A 12,916-nucleotide genomic window follows, 5' to 3' on the forward strand; every position below is an offset into this window, starting at 1 on the left:
GCTTATACCATGGGGGAGGGACATACAAAGCATCAAAGAAATCATCTTATAAATGTGTTAGAAACAATCACCCGAAAGAAAAAAAAACCATTTGCGTCCTTATCTTAGAGTTCATTTCCCTAACATCACCTTATCTGACCTTTTCTGCTTGACTCAGACATATATTAGTTATTGTAAATAAAGGAAACCATGGGACCTGTGTTTCTTTGGGCCTGGCTTACTTCACTTAATATGATTTTTCCAAGTCTTTCCATTTCCTAACAAATAGGGGCCAGCTTTTGTACTGAAAGACACGCGACTAGAAACTAGACGCGGCCCCTTTAAGGAAGCCCTCGAAGACCGGCACTCGGGGTCGTCCACCCGGACCTCGGGGGCACGGCAGGGGCGGAGCCCCCAGGACCCGGGCTAACCACACCGCCGAAGCCCACGCAGCCGGGACGCCGTTGCGTCACGGGGCCCGCAGCCAATCAGAAGGGAGCCCGATGGGACGCATTACTAGGGCGACGGGGCCGGACGCCTCCTCGCCGGGAGATAAATTAGCGGCGGGTTCTACGTCGAGGCGGTGACACCCCCGGGGTCCCCGGCCGGCTCGCGAGTCCCCCCCCCCGCGGCGTCGCACGGCGGCCCCCGCCTGTCACAGGCGGGAGGCCGGAGCTCTCAGGTGGGGGTTACAGCACTGGGAAAATGGCGGCGGCGTGGGGACCTCGGCGTCCGTGGAGTGGGAGCGGCCGTTTCCCCTGAGTCCCGGGCCGGCCGCTCTCGAGCCGGGGCCCCCGGTGACGGAATGGGGGTCCCGGCGCGGTGGGCGGCGTCGCCCCGCTGAGGAGCGGCTCCCAGCAGGGGCCCGGGGGGCCGTCGGGAGCCGGAGGGCCGCGCGAGCTGGGGTGACCGGGACCCGGGGCCCGCGGGACGACGGGGGTTGGTCGCCCCGTCGAGGTTCCCTGAAGGAGCCCTGGGGCCCTTCTGCCCAGGTGGAGGCCGATCTGGGCGCCGCTCGGTCCCGGAACCCCACCCCGGCCGGGCCCCGTTAAATCCCATAAGCAAACCCCGTCCCGAGCGGCCACACCACGTGCGTGCAGGGGACGCACCGAGCTGTCAGGCCAGCCCGCCCCCCCCCCCCAGCCGTGCCACCCGTCCAGGGCGCCAGCGTGGGCAGTGTCACGAAAGGAAAGGTGGGCCTTGCCAGGGCCTCAAGTCAAGTCCGATTGTGTTTAAGGGGCGCCTTAGTGTCTTAATCGCTCCTTTAAAAGACGAAAATAGAAAGATAAGGTGCTCGCTGCGGTCGTGGACATCTGTTGTTTGGCTTTCTGGTTCTTCCTGGGTTCAGGTGGGTGCCCCGGAGGCATTGCATCCGCCGTGGAAATCCATTAATTTTATCTAGGTGCACTGAATGGCTGTGGATTAGAAGGGGTGGGGTTTATTTTAAACCCCAGGAAAATATCGAAGATAAGTGCTGGTGAAGCTGTTTCCAAGATGAAGTGTACTGTTCATTGGTAACCGTCACCCGTGTGGGCAGAGAAACATAATGTCCTGGAATATAGTTGGGTTACTTTTGTAAAAACTGTCTCCAAAAGCCCTTTTGCAAAATTGTGTATTTTTGAATTAGTGAGTTATTCTTTGTCATTTTTTTCTTTCCCTTTTTGAGTTTCAGTTGTGACATTTTACCTTGGGATAGACAATATCTGTCTATATGCTTTTCCCAATACTTGAGATGCATTTGAAGGATTCAACCACTTGAGCCACCCAGCCATGATACATGAAGTGAATTTTTTGTTCTCTGAGGAGGTTGACTTTGATGGAGTACTTTGTATTGTAATTGAGAGACCATCAATAGCTGCTGTCTCTGGAGTGCCCACTGTGTGTTAGACACTGTGAAAACCAAGCTTCTGCCCTTAGCTTGAACAAATGGGAGAATTCATCTAATCCCACCACGTCTAAAAAGGCTGGCTGCTTACCACAGGAATAAACTAGTCCTAAAGACTCTTTCAAATTGATCTGTGCAGCTTTGGTCAGTTTGGTCTGAGACTGAGATTATCTTTGGTTGTATTCAAAATCTACCTCCCAGAGTAGTTATATGACCTGTCTAAAGGTGCTTTATCTCTGCAGGATGAATAACATTTTTGTCCAAACAATCTCATTGTGTAAGGCAGTCTGAATGAGAGTACATATAAAATGACTTAAACTTAAAAAAAAAAGTGATAATAGTTGACACATATACTGTGCACTAGCCTGCCAGGCACTGTGGCAATGACTTTGTAAGTGCCAACTCATTCAGCAAGCAGTATTGTGATGTAGCAGCTTTTGCAGATAAGGAAATAAGCACATTAGACTAAGTAATTTGTCTCAAGTTGCACAACTGTCATTGTGATTCCAGCCTGTGCTCCTTGTTTTTGTTGGTACTGGGTTTGAACTCGGTGCTTTGCACTTGTTAGGCAGGTGTTCTGCCACTTGAGCCATTCCCCAGGCCTTTTTTTTGCCTTAATTATTTTCCAGATAGTTTTCACTATCAGTTATTATTTTTTTAGATATTTGCACTTTTTGGGGGCTGGTTTCTAGTTTGATCCTTCTTCCTATACACCTAGAATAGCTAGAATCCCAGATTCATACAACCATCCCAGATTCATACCACCATGTTTGTTGAGGTGGAGGTCTCACTTTTTGCTTGGTCTGGCCCTGAATTTCCATTCTCCTGATCTCTGAGTGAGTAGCTGGGATTACAGATGGAAGCCACAATATCCAGATATCCTGTATTCTTAACCACTAGGCATACTGTATATACATACAAATGTATTACATGTCAGCATGAAATACATAGAGTTTTTAAAAAGAAGTTTTGTTTGTGAGTTTTTAGTTGTATAGCAATTGTGATTCATTCTGTTGACATCTAGCCAGCCAGTGTGGTGGTAATGACTGTAGTTACTTTGCTTTGTGGTATGTTAATACTGTCTTTGAAGCCCATTACTTTTTTAAAAAAAGTATTTAAAACAAATTTGACTAAGATCTACCAGGAAGCACAAGTAAGTAATTAAGATTTTTAGTTCTGATTAAATTCTTTGACAGAATAATTCTTCAGGTTACTTTTAAGATTTGTTTTAGTAAGGTTCATTGCTTTGACATACATATACTATTCTCAGTTTTTTAATTAACAAAAAGATAGCATGAATAAAAACAGTAGCATTCTCTCAGTGAACTTTTCTGGAGTAGTTTTGCCAACTCTTGAGATGTAAAGATTAATTCTTGATCTGAACCTTGAGGAATTTAGAGAAAAGCCCAAGTCTAAAAGTTGAAAACCAGTGAAAGAGAGCAACAAATAAATGATTGATGTGGTGTGCTAAGAACTCAAATATTGTTGTGGGTGCTAAGAGCCCTGGGATCATGTCTGCTGGATGGGCTTGGCTAAAAAGAGGAAGGATGCTTAGCAGTGGCTGAGGAAGAACTGGGTGTAATTAGGAAGAGTCTAAGGGACAGGCCAGAGTGTCATAGGCATTATTGGGAGAGAATCCAAAGGTTGGGGTTTCTCAGCTACTAGAAGGATTTTATCCTGTGGGCGGGCAGTGGTGACTAAATGAGGATCTTCACTGGACGATTAATACAATCAACATTATATTCTTGAGAGGTGATTTTGGTGACAGTATATGACAAAAAGCCAAGTATGAACAGTTTCATACACCATTCTGGTTGGTATGAACCAGGGCATCAGCTGGAAAAAAATCAAAGTATAGATTACGTGGGTTTTGAAAGCAGAATGCACGGTGAATTGGGTGTGAAGAGTCTCAGGGCCAGGGAGGTAGAATACTTGTGAACCATTAGAGAGAAAGAGAAGGGTTGTTTAGTAACTGTATGGTTTGAAACGAGATATTATTGTCCACTAATCTGGGACAAAGATTAGAGCCAGTTTTTTTTTTTTTTTTCTTTTTGTGGCTAGGCTTAATAGAGGTAGGACTTGTCAAGATAAATTTGGGGGGAAATGTGAGGAAAATGGGTATTACAATTCTTAAGATATAATTTTATATATATAAATCCTTATTAGGTGTTGTATATATGTAACAGAGGGGTTACCATTTCATAAGTCAAATAGTACATTTAAAAAAAATTGGACAATATCTCCCCCTCCTTTGCTTTCCCCAAGTTCCAACTCCCCTGTCCCACAAATTGCATAGGTCATTTTCCACATAATATATACTGTATATTCAGTGTGCCTATTTGATTTTTCTTTTTTGTTGTATGGGTCTTTTGGTAAATATTTTTATTATTTTACAGGTGATATTCAGAGGGGTTAGTTACATAAATCAGACAATGAGTATATTTCTTTTTGGATACTGTCAACCCTTCTCTTGCTCTCTCTCCTTTTCCTTTCTGTCCCCATCCACAAATTATACAGTTCATTTTCAGTCTAGTGTCTAGTGGGTACTACTGCTGCATTTATTCACCCTTGGTCCCTCCATTTCTGTGCTCCTCCTTATCCTCCCAAAGACAGATAAACAAGAAGGCAAGAAAACAAAAACAACATCAAAGAAAAAAAAACCCCTTGTTTCCATTTCCTGGAGTTCATTTCAATAAATATTATATGATCAGAGGCACATAAGCACTACTCCTTTTTGTTCTTCCCCCAAGAATATCCTGTTGTTTCACTGTGGGTGAATGCCTACCTAGTCCTGTGTATTTTATCATGTATTAAATCTACCTTCTGAATATGAGAGAGAACACCTGCCATTTGATTCTCTGAGCTTGACTTACCTCACTTATCATTTGTTCTAAGTCCATCCTTTTCCCTTAAAATGGCATGATAGTATACTTTTGAATGGATGTGTAAAACTGCATTATGTATAGTACCACATTTTTGGAGCCACTCATCCACTCATTATAGAGCATCTGGGCTCATTCTATGATTTGGCTATTGTGAATAGTATAGCAGTGAACATGGATGTGCAAGTATCTTTACAGGATCCTGGCTTGTGGTGCTCTGGGTAGAAGCCCAGGGGTGGTATGGCTGGGTCATAGGGAAGATCTTTATTTAGCTTTTTGAGGAACCTCCAGGCAGCTGCCCAAGTGGTTGTACTAGTTTACATTCTCACCAACAGTGCTATAGGGTTCTTTTTTCCTCACATTCCCACCAACATCTGTTGTTTGAATTCATGGCCAATCTAACTGGGGTGAGATGGAATCTCAGAGTTGTTTTGATTTGCATTTCCTTTATGTCCAGGGATGACAAGCATTTCCTCATGTGTTTCTTTGCCATTCTTACCCCTTCTGAAAAGTCTCTTCTTAGCTCCTTTCCCAATTTAGTGATTGATTTATTAGCTTTGGAAGGGGTTAGTTTCTTGAGCTTTTTGTATATTTTGGATATTTTTAGGCCTTTGTTGGATGTATTGCTGGTAAAACTATTCTCCCAGTCTGTTGGCTGTCTTTCTAGCCTAGTAACTATGTCCTTATCTGTGCGGAGCTTTTTATTTTAATGTAATCCCATTTGTCAAGTCTCCTATCTTCTGTGCCTCTGAGACTCTTCAAAAGTTATTGCCTGTGTCTATAAGTTCTCATTTCTCCTACTCCCTCTTGCATTAATTTCAAAGTTTCAAGTCTGTTATTGAGGTCTTTAATCCACTTTAGGTTGATATTAGTGCATGGTCACAAACAGGAATCCATTATAGTTTTCTGCATATGGATGCCCAGTTTAACCAGGACCAATTATTGAAGAGGCTGTCTCTTTTGTACTATATATCTTTGGCTCTCCAAATATCAGGTAACTGTAATTATATAGCTTTATTCCTGGTCTTCCAATCTGTTCCATTAATCTTTGGGTCTCTTTTTGTGCCAGTACCAATCTATTTTTATTGTTATAGCTCTGTAGTAGAGCTTAAGGTCTGGATTGTGATACCACTAGACTTGCTTTGGTTATTGAAGGTCTTTTGCTGTCTCATATGAATTTTTCGATTGGTTTATCATTTTGGTAAAGAACTTTATTGGTGTTTCTAAAATAAAATCGTTTTTGCTATAAAGATCTTCTGATTCCTTGGTTAGGTTTAGTCTTAGTTTTTTTTTTTTTTTTTTTTAGGCTGTTGTAAACAGAATTGTTTTCCTCATTTCCTGCTCTGCTTGTTCATTACTGGTATACAGAAAGGCCACTGATTTTTTTTTGGGTCCGGTCTTGGGGCCTGAACTCTGGGCCTGGGCGCTGTCCCTCAGCTCTTTAGCTCAAGACTAGCGCTCTACCACTTGAGCCACAGCACCACTTCTGGCTTTTTTCTTTTTGCTTATGTGGTGCTGAGGAATCAAATCCAGGGCCTCATGCATGCAAGGTAAGCGCTCTACCACTGAGCCACCTTCCCAGCCCAAGGCCACTGATTTTTGTGGGTTTATTTTGTTTCCTGCTACTTTGCCAAAGTTATCGATCAGCTGTAGGAGCTTTGATAGAGCCTTTTGGGTCCTTTAGATATAAGATCATGTCATCTGCAAATACAGATAGTTTGACTTCTTTTCCTATGTGAATCCCTTTTATGTCTTTGTCTTGCCTTCTTGCTCTAGCTAAAAATTCCAGAACTATATTGAAGAGGAGTGGAGAAAGAAGACATCCTTGCCTTGTTCCTGATTATCTATCTATCTATAGTGATATCTATCTAGTCTAGGTATATACTATATAACTATATATCTAATTATATATAATCTTTATATAATATATTATTATTTTGGAGTATTTTCCTTCTATTCCTAGCTCTCCAGAGTTTTTAACATGAATGGATATTGGATTTTGTCGAAAGCTTTTTTATGCATCTATTAAGGTGATCATGTGGTTCTTGTCTTAGGCTCTGTTGATGTGATGTATTATGTTTATTGATTTGTGTATGTTAAACCAGCTTTGCATTTCTGGGATAAAACCCACTTGATCATAATGTATGATTTTTAAAAATTAATTGCTGAACATTTTGGCTACTATTGTTGAAGAGCTTTGCATTTGTGTTCATCAGAGAGATTGGTCTATAGTTCTCTTTTTTTTGTTGGATTCCTATCTGGTTTTGGGATAAGTGTGATGCTGGCTTCATAAAATGAGTTTGGAGTTGATTATTCTGTTTCTATTTTATGTTAGTTCATCTTTAAAAATCTAGAATCCATCTGTGAATTTATTGTGATCTGGGTTTTTCCTCATTGGAAGACTCCTGATGACTTCCTCAGTCTCAGTGTATTTTATGGGCCCATTTAAATGGTTTATATATTCTTGGTTCAACTTAGGCCGTTTGTATGTCTCTAGGAATTTATTCATTTCTAATAGATTTTTCCATCTTATTTGAGTATAGGTTTTGAAAGTAGACCTTCATGGTCTTTAGGGTTTCTTGAATGTTTCTTGAATATTTCTTGAATATTTCCCTTGGCATCTCTGATAATGTTGGTTTGAATCTCTTCGTCTTCAGTTTAACTATTGGTCTTATTGATTTTTTTTTTTCAAATAACCAGCTTTTTGTTTCAGTAATTTTTATGTATCATTTTTTTAGTCTCTGTTTAATTGATTTCTGCCCTAATCTTTATTATCTTTGTTGAGTAGTTTGGGGTTTGGTTTGTTCCTTTTTTCTAACAGCTTTAGTTGCATTATGAGATTTTTTTTTTTTTACTTGGGCTTTTTCAGTTTTATGTGTATTCTTAGAGCTATAGACTTTCCTCTCAACAATGCTTTTGCTGTATCCTAGAGGTTCCAGTATCAGTGAATTGTAAGAAGTTTCTGATTCCTCTTTTGTTTTTTCAGTGACCCAGGTGTTGTTCAGTACTTTGTTTTCAGTATCCATGTGTTTGTTTTCTTAATATGTTTTTTGGTTAAGAGTTAATTTAATTATATTGTGGGCTGATAGGATACATAGAGTTAATCAGTCTTTCTGTATGTGTTCAGGCTCGTATGTTGTAAGATATGTTCAGTTTTGGAGATGTTACACGGGTTGCTGAGAAGAATGTGAATTGTGTGGTTGTTGGATGAAATACTCTGAAGAGTCTATCAAGTCCATTTGGGTCATGGTGTCATTTAACTCAAGTGTTTCTTTGCTGATCTTTTGTTTGGTTAACCTGTCCTTTCATGTGGTGAGAATAGAGTGGTAAGTCTCCCACTATTATTGTGTTGGGGGTCTGTCATGTTCTATAAGTCTAAGAGTGTTTGTTTAATGTATTTAGGATCTCTGTTGTTTGGTACATAAATATTAATCACTGTGATTTCCTCTTTGTGGATCATTCCCTTTATAAGTATGTATTGATCTTCCTTTTCTCTTTGTACTGATTTTAATGAGAAGTTGATTTTATCAGATTAACAATATGGCTTCTCGTATCTTGTTGTAGGATGCATTTGTATGAAAAAAATCTTACTCCATTCCTTCACTCAATTTCTGTTTATCTTAGTGAGATGGGTTTCTTGGAGACAGAAAATGGTTGAATCTTGTTTTTTGGTCCAATATGCTTTGTCTTTGGGTTGGGGAGTTGAGCCTGTTGATGGTTAACATTACTAGAGAGAAACATGTCATGTTTCTTGTCATTATATTGTTTACTTGTACAGTAGTTGCTGCTTTCCCCTTGTGTTTACTAGACTAGTCTTCTAGTTCTTCAGTTCTGTGTTTCCTTTACTTTGATTGTTTTCTTCAGATTGTATGCTTCCCTTTAGTATCCTTTGTAGTGTTGGTTTAATGTTCATGAATTCTTTTAGTTTTTGTTTTTTTGTGACAGGTTTTGGTGTCACTGTCAATTGTGAATATTAGCTTCACTGGAAACACCAGGTTGGGTTGTCATTCAGAGATTAAATTATACCATTCTAGGCTCTCCTTGAATTCAGAGTTTGGGTGGAGAAATCTGCAGTAATTCTAATATTTCTTTTCTCATCTAATATTTCTTTGATTTTGTTGCATTTAAAATTAATTCCTTGTTTGTAAGTTCAAAGTTTTCACTATGATGTGTCTTGAAATCTTCATGGTTCCTGTCTGCTAGGGTGTCAGATAGGTGAGATTCTGTTTGTTGAGATCGGAAATGTTTTCTGTTATTAAATAGGTTTTTAAAGCCTTTGATTTTTTAATTCTTCCTCATTTATCTTGATTATATGTAGATTTGATCTTTTGGCCAAATCTGCCAATTTTTGAATGTCCCTTTGGCATGTTCTGAGTGTTTTTTCCAAGCCTTTGGGTTTTTGTTTGTTGTTTTTCTAATTCCTCTGCTTTATCCTCAGCTCCTGATACTCTGTTTTCTACTTTGCTTATTCTTTTGCCTATGCTTTCAACTCTGCTTTGCAATAGGGTGATGGAGACTTTCATGTTTCATAGTGCTTTGTTGATGTCAGTTTTCAGGATATTCATTTTATCTTTCAATGAGGTCTATAATGTTTCATTCTTCTCCATGCCTTCTTGGAATCTTTGCATTTTCTTGATCATTTCTTTCTATTTGTATTCTTCTATTTGTTTTTGGACTTGCCATTTTATTTTATCAGCCAGTTCTTTCTTGAAAGGTCATTTGATCTCCTTCTCTTCTGTGCTCTTACTCCTTCCTAGAGTTGTTAGTTTTTGACAGTGACATGTTGTTTTGATTGCTCATGAATTTTGTGATCTTCTGCTGTGACGTATGCATCTGGGTTCAGGGTTTGTAGATGTTAAGATTAAGTATTAGTTTTGGGGTGATGGGTTGTGGTTTTTTGGTTTTCTTGTGTGTGCTGTGTAGTTGGTGTCCTCTGGCTAGGTGTAGGTAGGCTTTTGGGTCCACCTGGGTGCTGTCTCCAGCTATGCTTTGTCCAAGGGTGCAGAGTGTACTATGCAGGGACACACAGATGCCTTTTGTGCCTGGTTAGGCATGAATCATGGCATTATGAGCAGATGTTGGTGTCCTGTGCTAGAATGTTCAGACTTCTGGGGTCAGCTGGTTTAGGCATCCCCTGTGCCCCCAGTACTGTTGGTGAGGGTGTCCCACAATGTAAAACACAGACAGGCTTTTGGTGGTCAGCTAGTCACAGACTCCAGGAGCTATGCATGGTGCCATCCCATAGATGGATGTCCTTGGCTGGCTTTTGAGACTGGTCTGGATGCAACCCTCAACTCTTGGCTTCTTGTGTGAGGGTATACATATGGGCTTTTGGGTCTGGCGGGATTCAGACCTCATTACTCTGATGCTGTTGGAGGCCAGCATCATTCTACTCAGGGGTGTATGGCTGGGTTTAGGTGGGCACTCTCCCGAGTGCTGTGGAGACTAGTGTTCTTCTTGTGGATTCATGGATGATCTAGGCTATGTGCAGACCAACCACAGGGTGCTGGCAGTGTCACACATGGGGATGCATGCATGGGCTTTTTAGACCCCTTTCTGTGTCTACTAGCCAGCCTTAGAGGCCTTTCCCTGATTTAAAAGACCAACTGTCATTGGTCAGGTATTTAGGGACCTGTCAAGACTTCTTCCAGGGTTAGGCCCATCCTGTGTCTGCTAGTGGTGTTAGGGGCTCCCAGAGACGGTTCCTAGGGTTAGGACCCCCCATTGAGACCAGTCCTGGGGGTAGAAGCCCACCTTTCACTCAGCACAGTTGACTGAGTTTGGGGGCAGATGTCAGAAGTTGGGACTTTTTGGCCCCAGGTCTCCGTTTCTGGGTAGCACTGGCTGGAGGCATGTTTTTTCCTCATCTCCGAAGGCTATGCTGAATGGTAGGACTCTGGTTTGGAGTACTGGCTTTTGGTTCCTCTCTGTATGGGTTCCTGGTGGTACTAGAATTGGTGGTGGGCTTGGCTGGAAGCTTTTGCCACACTCTTTGTCCAAGATTGGCAGGAGGTTAAATCTTCAGGCACTGGTGTAGGCCAAGACTAGTGTAGTCTTTGAGTATGAGCCACAGGCTTTGTCCTTTGTCCCGGGTTCACCCACGTAGAATCTCTGAGGCAGCTGGCCAAAGGCTGAATCTTCGTGCCTGGTATAGGCTGAGACTGATGCTGTCTTTGGAGTACTGAGCACCAAAACTTTATCCCTTGTCCCACACTCCCCCAAGCGCCAATTCCTGACAGTCTAAAGGAAGTTAAACCCTCACTTTCTTGATGCAGGCTGAGACCTGGGTTCTGAGCTCAGAATTTTATCTCTTATTCTCCCTCCCCACCTTCCTATGTCCCAGCTTGCTTTTGAGCCAGAGGTTGAATGTTCCTCCCCAGCCGTTCTCACTGGCCACCTAGGGGTGGTGAGTGCCTGACCCATGGTGTTTGGTGCTTTTGGTTCTTCATGAGTTTTGCCTGTTGCTCTCTAGCCATTGTCTTGTTCTGATCAGTGATCGGCGACAAGCAGAGGGTGATTAGGTGTGGTGGGTTCCCAAAGTGGAGGTTTGCACCGAATGTGGTTTCGTTCTGAGTGGGGCTCTTCACTGTGCAGACAGCAATGCCAAGCTGTGATCTGCACAGAGCTGCAGGCTGCAGCGTGGTGTGCTGCAATGTGACCTGGTTTCCAGGACTTGCTGGGTTTGTTGTTGTTGTTCTTTTTCTGTCGGTGTGGGGCTTGAAATCTGGGCCTGGGCGCTGTCCCTCAGCTCTTCAGCTCAAGGCTAGCGTTCTACCACTTGAGCCATCACACCACTTCTGCTGTTTTTTTTTTTGTTGTTGTTGTTTTTGTTGATTTTTCTCCTATTTCTGAGTTACAAGTTTTACCATTTCTTGATTTTCACTAGGCTCTGACTGCTTGCCTTTCCCTGGCGTTCACTCTTGAGCTGGATTTCCTGTATTTCTGATTGTACAGACAGAGCTCTGGGATTGCCCTGTCTCTAGTATGCCATCTTGGAGCTTCTCTCCAGTGTATACTAAAATTTTTCTAATGTTAGATTGTTAATATATTTGTACAAAAGTTATTGTCTTGCTCTGTATCCTAAACTGGCTTTGAATTTGAGATCCTCTTGCCTCAGTCTTCCCATTACTGAGATTATAGACATATAACACAAGGTCCAGCTCAGAAGTGATTTTTAATACAGAAGTAGTCACTGATGGATGATTTAATTCTAAAACTGATTACCCAAACATTTAATACACTAGGATTATCAGGTACTTAGTCAGATAATATGAATGCATTGAAAGTTAACTGTGAGGGCAAATTATCCAGGGTTTCAGTTATTTCAGCACTACTGAAACTATGAATACAAATCAAAGAACTAGTAGTAGAGTTGACAGAGCAGAGTCCTTCAGAGGACTCAGAAAGCATTGACCTTAAAAAAAGATTGATAAGTTTGCCTTCAGACTTATTAAATTGACAGTTTTTCCATCTAAAGTCATGGTTAACAGAAACAATTAAAAATTACAATTGCAAGAAGAAATTTGCAATTCAAATGTCTCATCAAGGACTCTGTGTATGTGTGTGTGTGTGTGTGTGTGTGTGTGTGTGTGTGTGTAATAATAAAAAAATTTAATTAAAAATGCAAAGAAGTCTTAACAGTAACTGGAAATGGCCAGTTTGCATATAAAAAGATTCAACATTATTAGACAACAGGGAAAAACAAAACAATAATGAGACTGTATAATATACCTACCTTCCAGCATGGTTAAAATTAAAAGATGACCAATGTCTACTAGATGCATGAAAAATTGAAGTGTCTTTACTCAGAATACTTCTGCATTGTGTATAATGCAAATGTATATCAGCAGCAGAACAGATTAACAAATTGTGATGTACTTATAAAATTTGCTACTTTTATGGTTTTTTTTTTTTTTTTTTTTTTTTGTTGGTCATGGGGCTTGAACTCTGGGCTTGAACACTGTCCCTCAGGTCTTCAGCTCAAGGCTAGTACTCTACCACTTGAGCCACTGCAACACTTCCTGTTTTCTGAGTGGTTTATTGGAGATAAGAGTCTTACAGACTTTCCTGCCTGGGCTGGCTTTGAACTATGATCTCAGATCTGAGCATCCTGAGTAGCTAGGATTATAGGCACGAGTGCCTGGCTTTGTGGTTTTAAATTTAAGGGAGT

The 12,916-nt window shown here is 41.3% G+C and overlaps 1 protein-coding gene across 2 annotated transcripts in view; it reads left to right on the plus strand.

The window, feature by feature from the left end:
• The first annotated feature begins 485 nt into the window (after positions 1-485).
• Lclat1 (lysocardiolipin acyltransferase 1) overlaps positions 486-12,916 on the plus strand; it is a 153,295-nt gene continuing 140,864 nt past the window's right edge. Inside the window, exon 1 of one of the 2 annotated variants that reach the window (XM_070025313.1) lies at positions 486-661. The gene's annotated coding sequence lies outside the window, so the exon portion shown is untranslated. Of the gene's footprint in view, positions 662-1,230; positions 1,328-12,916 lie in introns of those variants that run through there. The other variant, XM_070025315.1, reaches the window with a different exon arrangement.

The sequence above is a fragment of the Dipodomys merriami genome, unplaced genomic scaffold (assembly GCF_024711535.1).
Source record: "Dipodomys merriami isolate MVZ:Mamm:240054 unplaced genomic scaffold, mDipMer1.0.p SCAF_17, whole genome shotgun sequence".
Lineage (NCBI taxonomy): Eukaryota > Metazoa > Chordata > Mammalia > Rodentia > Heteromyidae > Dipodomys > Dipodomys merriami.